The sequence below is a fragment of the Myotis brandtii genome, unplaced genomic scaffold (assembly GCF_000412655.1).
Source record: "Myotis brandtii unplaced genomic scaffold, ASM41265v1 scaffold326, whole genome shotgun sequence".
In the NCBI taxonomy this organism is placed as follows: Eukaryota; Metazoa; Chordata; class Mammalia; order Chiroptera; family Vespertilionidae; genus Myotis; species Myotis brandtii.
The window spans coordinates 713932-720588 of NW_005362534.1; the positions used below are offsets into that span (position 1 = coordinate 713932).

The following is a 6657-nucleotide window of genomic DNA, read 5'->3' on the forward strand; positions in this document are numbered from 1 at the left end:
CAAACAAAAAAGAATACAGCAGTTAAGGGGGTGGGAATTTGGAATGAAGGAGAGTAATTTGAAAGGGAAAAAAAAAAACACAACCAAACAGTTCATTATTTCTACATTACCTCTTAGAAATAGCCTCACTTACCTGGCAGGAAGTTCAAAAGGAAAGATGGAGAAATTCTGCACAAATCTGAAAATAAAGAAAAGAAAAAAAAATAGATGAATGGAAAGTGGACCTTCTTAGCACCATAATGCTTCAATACTACAGTCAGCTCATCAAGCAGAGGCTGTACAGAGTCCTCTGCTATATACCAAGGCTTGAACTTGGCAGCAGAGTTACAAAAGAAACAGAGGATGCAAACCCTGCTCTTAAGGAAATATTACAAATTGGAAAACAAGCCAAAGCCAGTTTGGGGGCTGACCTTGTTAATGCCTTAGTAGCATTGTATTATTGCTCAGTCTCAGGCTTCATTAACGGCATCACACAATGGTATCCTCCCATGTGAAATATAAACATAATAATTTTTAAATCAAGATTTGCAAGAAGAAACCATCTACAGGGTGATCTTGGAACCAACTGACAATAGACTGTTATGACAGAAGTTCAATGCTCTAGGAGGAATCCAGAATATAAATTCAAATAAGAAATAAGGAGTCATGGTAATTTTCTATAGATCACAATGTGTTCTTTAAGAGAAACAAAAGGAGTAGTTCTTAGTAGATTAAAGTCCAATATGCCAGAGAAACTTCATTAAGCAATGTTTAAAGAAGAAAAAAATGAAGGCCAAGCATGTTGTCCTGTCCTAGAATGAACAAATTACAAACACATGTCCCAATGCTCAATGTAGAACGAATGTAGAATTAACAACTGAAAAACATTAAAATAATCAAACAAACTAATCAACTGTGACTTGAATACAGAAATAATTGCACTCCACATTTGGGTGAATAAGGATTTTCTACATAGATATTTTTTATGAAATTTCACAACTCAAGCACATTGCCTCTTCCAAAACCTTATTGATAACCACAAATAACCACACTTAATATTTCCCAGTAATCCAGTTTATTAATAAACAACACAAGACTCTCTTTGCCCCTTTGGACCACTTTCAAGTAGAAAAACAGGGCAAGTAACAGTGAAATGTATTGCCCTCTGGATGAAAAAATGTTCAAAGCTTACTAGTATCCAAAGCTGGAGAACATGTGGGAAAATGAAGCCTTACATACACTATTGGTGTAAATGTGAACTTTGAGAGAATAATTTAGCTATGTTTCAAAATTTTAAATGTGCATACCTCTTGATCAGAATTCTAATTGCAGAGATGGTCCCTACAGAAATATTGACACATATACGCAAAAATATACACACATTGTCATTGCAACTTTAAGTGAGGGGGAAAGAAAGCCTAAGTATCCATCAGTAGATGAATAGTTAAATGAATGATGGTCTATCCATATTATGGAATATATTTAATGCACTAAAAATGAAGTTGGCCTATATGTATTGACATATAGAGATTGTCAAATATAAATCAAATGAAAAAAATCAAGTTTCTTAAAATATATATGAGAGTATGTTAAGCAAAACTGTATCTATACATTTGGATACATTCACACTTGTCACTATATAAATAAGCATATATGCTTGAAGGAACCCATCAAGCCTCTACAGATAGAAGTGTGATGGAGAAAAAGGATGAAGCCCAATTTTTCCTCCATGGAACACAGACATGTATTCATGTCTTACTTATACAATTAAATATATTTCTTCTAGAAGGGAAAAGCAGAACAAAGGGAGAGCCAAGCCATTCAGGTTCTCCTAACAGAGCTCCTAAATCAAGCTCAGAGGGAGGCTAACTGGGAGGTAATGCCATCACTTGCTCAGCTGATGCCATCTCCCCTGGCCCTGCTCTAACCCAATTAGAAAGGCTCCATTGAAAGCCCTTGGATTTCTGGTATCAGAGCCAAGAAACCAACTTTCCAGCCGGGAAGCAGGAACTCACTTGAGCAAGTTGTGGAAAAGAATGTCAAAAGCAATGATGTGAAAATGTCTGATGGACACAGAGGCCTAAACTTAATTAAAGAACTATACATCTTTCAGCCTGCGGATGCCTCCTTGTGACTATCGCCACCACACACCCACCAACCTGTATCTCCTAAAAAGCTAAACAGGAATAAGGATCCGATCAGCACTAGCACTCCAGTAACAAAACATAGTCACTGCCAATGTTTGGACTTCTTACATCATTGAAAGAAAAGGGCAAGTCAAAAAAGGAACCATATGGACTTATGTAAGACATGGCAAGGAACAGAGAAGCTTCTCAGAGAAGAACGGCAAACTAACCAATTGCTAGGATTAACTGAAACCTCCCCCAGTTGCGGACTGCCCCAAAGTATGACATCAGGGAGGCTAGAAATGCATCCAATTTCCTCTATTTACCAAGCTGGCTAAAACCCAGGGCAATACCAGCGTGACCAGGAAAAAAAAGGTGAAGGGGGGAAGGGGTACAAGCAGACTCTACAAGTGGTTTGGGTGGGAAGGAAATTAAATCTGTATGTACTTAGAGCTCTCCAGTGTAGAGGAAGCTCTCAGAAAAGCTGTATCCAAGAACCAGAACTCCTGTGCTCAGAAGCCCTGAGTGTCAGCTACAGGGCCCATATATCCTGGGGATAACGAACAAAACAATGAGCAAAATACTACACAGGTAACAGCAGCCACAGGCATTTGTCCCACTGCCTTGGGGTAATGTGATGCCGTCCCAGGATCAACCAAAGACAAGCCCAGTGACATGCAGCATCCTGGAGGGCTCACCACTTCATTTAGAACCTAATGATTAATTAGTGGCCCAGATTTAGGAGCAGAGTCTCTCCTAGTTCCTGGCAATATCACCGATACCATAGAAGAAAGAACCAGAAGAAAATGAGGCCTTGAAAAATTGGGAATGGGGACAGATATACTCAAAGAGAAACTTCTCCACCATGGTAGGAAAAGCAAATTGCACAGATAGAAATGATGGTGAAGGTTAGGCTGTGGACATATACAGGAAATGGTTGGGGATATGCAGGTTCTTGACTGTAGAGTGGCAGGTATGCCATTGAGGAACAAATAAGAGTAGTTCTAGAACTTTGTGGTGGCCCCATTACTAATGAGACCCTGTCTAATAGGACCTTTACCTGCACACACTGGTTTGTTCAGTTCTGGATGCCATGATTCAAGAGGAGTTAAACTGTGAGATGACTCTGGAAAACCAAAGCTAATTTATTCAACAAACACTTACTGAATGCCTACTACGTACCAAAAACATGGCCACTCTGTATGGTTGTGCAGGTTGCGCTCTGCACAAGGGCATTTGACCAAGAGGACCATTAGAATCTGAATCTAGAATGCCAGGCTTTCTGGAAGTGCCATATGAACCAGCTGTGATCTCTGTCACAGGTATAACGGGAGCTCTGAAGAAGGGCACCTAATCCAGTGTAGGGAAATTGGTCCAGGAAAATTTCCTCAAGGAGGTAACAGTTATGCTGCCTCCTAAATAATGTGCAACTCCCTTTGTGTGAAGAAATGAAAAAGAGCATTCCAAAGCGAGGAAATGGCCTAAACCAAGACATGGAGCCAGAGACTGGCATTAAGTGGGCATGACTCAGAATCAGTTTGATGTTGCTGAAGCATAAAGAGCAAAACAGTCACTGGCCAGAAGGTACCATGGAGATAGGGAGCAGAAACCTGATGGAACATATTAAAAATATAGTCTGTGAATAGACTGGGAAAAATCCACTTTGCATGTCCAGATGGAGGTTGTGATGGATTATGAATAATATCCACAATGTATACAAGACACTCACAGAAAGAAAATGGTAACTAGGTATACTCTGTCTCTACTATGGGCAGAGATGGTGCCTAAAAGGTGGTTTAAACCACAGCCCAAGGGATTTATTAAACAGCAGGAAGAATGTACTGGTATTGATCATTATTATATTGTAGAAGTGACTGAGAGAGCTTTTGGAATTGCTTTCTGAAACATTGAAAAGATGACATATTAATCACTGGCAAGGCTGCCTGCTGAGGTGGAATGAACCAGACCAGGAAAAACAGCTTGCAACTGTTGGTACCAGGCTGTTTTTCTGCAGCAATGAAAGCTTTATTTTCTCTCCTCCCCTTTCTCCTGTCTTCTCTTTGTCTCTTCCCTTCTTCTCCTCTCTTTCATCCTACACTTTCCATCTTTCCCTTCCCTCCCCTTACCTAGCTTGAGACTTGCCAAACATACTCCAGGGACTAGAATTTTGCTGGTTACCTCTGCCCAGAGCTGAAGAAGAGGGAACAATATTAAAGACCACCTGGTGAGAAATCCACTTTCGAATGACTCCATAATCAACAGACCCAACCCTCTTAGTGAGGCAACCACAGCCCTCCACCCTACATGTTGGAAGTAAAGGTGTTTCAAAACAGCATGACTTTCTTTAGGGTATAAATAGTCACCACCTTAAAAGTAAGTGCACATGCAAGAACATACCAATTACTTCCTTTTCAGAGCATTAATTTGCTATTTCACAAAAAAAACCCACATACTTGATTTTTTAAAATACAAGTCTTACACTAAGCTTTATTCATACAAAGTTAACTAGAGGTAAACTTTCTTCCATTTATATGAAAACACTTTATCAGGAAAACTGAATTTACATAATTACTGCAACCTTAAATCAACCTCAATTTCCATGCCTGATATTTTTCTAATTAACTCTTAACTTCTCTTTCCACTGGAAAGCAACAAATACTGAGCATTTTCCTCTATTTAAGCTGTTTTGATATTGTATTGTCAATAATGAAATAAAATACAACTAAAAAATGCATATATGAGAAAGAAACAAACAATTGTACAAGTAGGATGGGCCCCACCAAGTAACTAAGAAAACCACCATGTCAGTTTTTCCTTTGTTAAGTTTTTGTTGTATATTTGACACTTGGGCTAGAAATTAAAATTTTTCTGTTTCCAAATTTATTTGCCACTTGAGATGTACTAAACACTTAATTGCTTCTTAGTCTAATCCAGTGAGAAAAAGACAAGGAAACTTTTACCCATAAAGTTTTCATTGTTCCCACTGGAAATGAGTAAGAAGTGACATTATTATCTCGCCCTATTTGACAGATAACCTATGGAAGATAGACCTTGCATGATTTATTGATATCATTTTTAAATTCAATGTAAGAACCTCATATTCAACCTCTACACTGTTATGCCTCAGTCAACTTTTCCAGCATAAGAAATTACTAGCCCTTTCCCTTTTGTGGTGGATTGCAAAACTGGCCATATATTCTCCCTATCCCAGTATGCCTGTCCATATGCAACGTGACTGCAGCTCTACTTATCAAAAGGTGGTCTTTTTCTCCACCCCTTAATGTGGGCCGGCCTTGCCACTTGCTTTGCCCAATGGGACATTAGCAAATGTGATACTAGCACTAGTTTGCAAAGTGCTTGTACATGGAAGTTTGCTCTCTCTTGCTGCTCCTGGAACCTCAAGCCACCATGTAAGCATGTAAACAAGCCTGAACTGGCCTGACAGATGGTGAAAGGCACAAGTCCAGTCACTGTCACTGGGCCAACCCCCAAAGACAGTCATCTACTGACTGGCCACTGACTAAAGGCGCCTGAGTGAGCCCAACTGAGACGATCAGGACCATCCAGCTGAGCCCAGCCCAGACTGCAGGCTCCAGAATTGGGAACTAACGAGGTGGATGTGGCTTTATTTAAGCCCCCAAATTTGGGGTGTTTTGCTTCACAGAAAAAGCTAACTTGTATACCTTCCTCTTTATTCTTTCTCTTCCTCTCCATCTACCCTTCATCCCCACCTTTCCCCCCAATGCCTCTTGCTTTCTTTTTGTCCTACAATAACTGCAAGTACCCATTTAAGGGCCCACTGGGTATAAGACACTAACCTAGGCTAGTTCTAATTCAAAGCCTGCCTCATTTTCTTCTAGCCTACACCCTCTGAAGCCCATATAAGCAGACTCCGCAGACCTTGCATGATCTATGGGCCCCACTCATGAAGTAATTCAGCAAGATATTTCTGGGGACCAGAAGGCCACAGTGTTGACTCTTGGCAGTTGGCAGCCCATCTCTAGGCATTTGCTGGTGATTATCTCCCTGGGAGAGTCATTTGTCACTGTGACCTGTTGAATGGACTCCTGAGGTATATTCTAGCCAAACCCTCTGTTCCTTGCCACCAGAGAAGTATAATAAGAACATGGACTTTTCAAGCCAAATACCCAAGGGTTAAGGGTTATACCCCTTCTCTTACATGGCTGCTCTGGCTGCCCAGGCTACTTGAGCAGAAAATATATTTATAACTATAGGAAACAACCCACTGTGAGTGCTAAAGCGCTGAGCTTTCCATTTGTTTACTACATGAATAAAAGAAAATCAATAGGCTTATCTTGCTAATGACATCAAATCGCTCAATATAACTCAGAAGCCAGAAAGAAGGTCATTTCTTAAAACACTTTTCTTCCGCTCCCACATTTAGAGTATACTTTATCCCCATTCTAACTTATTTTTCCCCTGAATGATTTTTTTCAGACTTTTAAAAAGCTTACTTTTACCTCATGTCCTGGAACCTGCCATTTGTGGTTACAGCATTAATGTTTAGAAAGGTCAGTTTAGGTGTCGGGGT

The 6657-nt window shown here is 40.0% G+C and overlaps 1 protein-coding gene across 6 annotated transcripts in view; it reads right to left on the reverse strand.

Annotated features, from left to right (window-relative positions):
* Positions 1 to 175, reverse strand: part of ADGRG2 (adhesion G protein-coupled receptor G2) — an 83373-nt gene extending 83198 nt beyond the window's left edge. For all 6 annotated transcript variants that reach the window (XM_005870947.2, XM_005870946.2, XM_014543455.1 and 3 more), the window contains exon 1: positions 134 to 175. The gene's annotated coding sequence lies outside the window, so the exon portion shown is untranslated. The remainder of the gene's footprint in view (positions 1 to 133) is intronic.
* Positions 176 to 6657: the final 6482 nt, after the last annotated feature.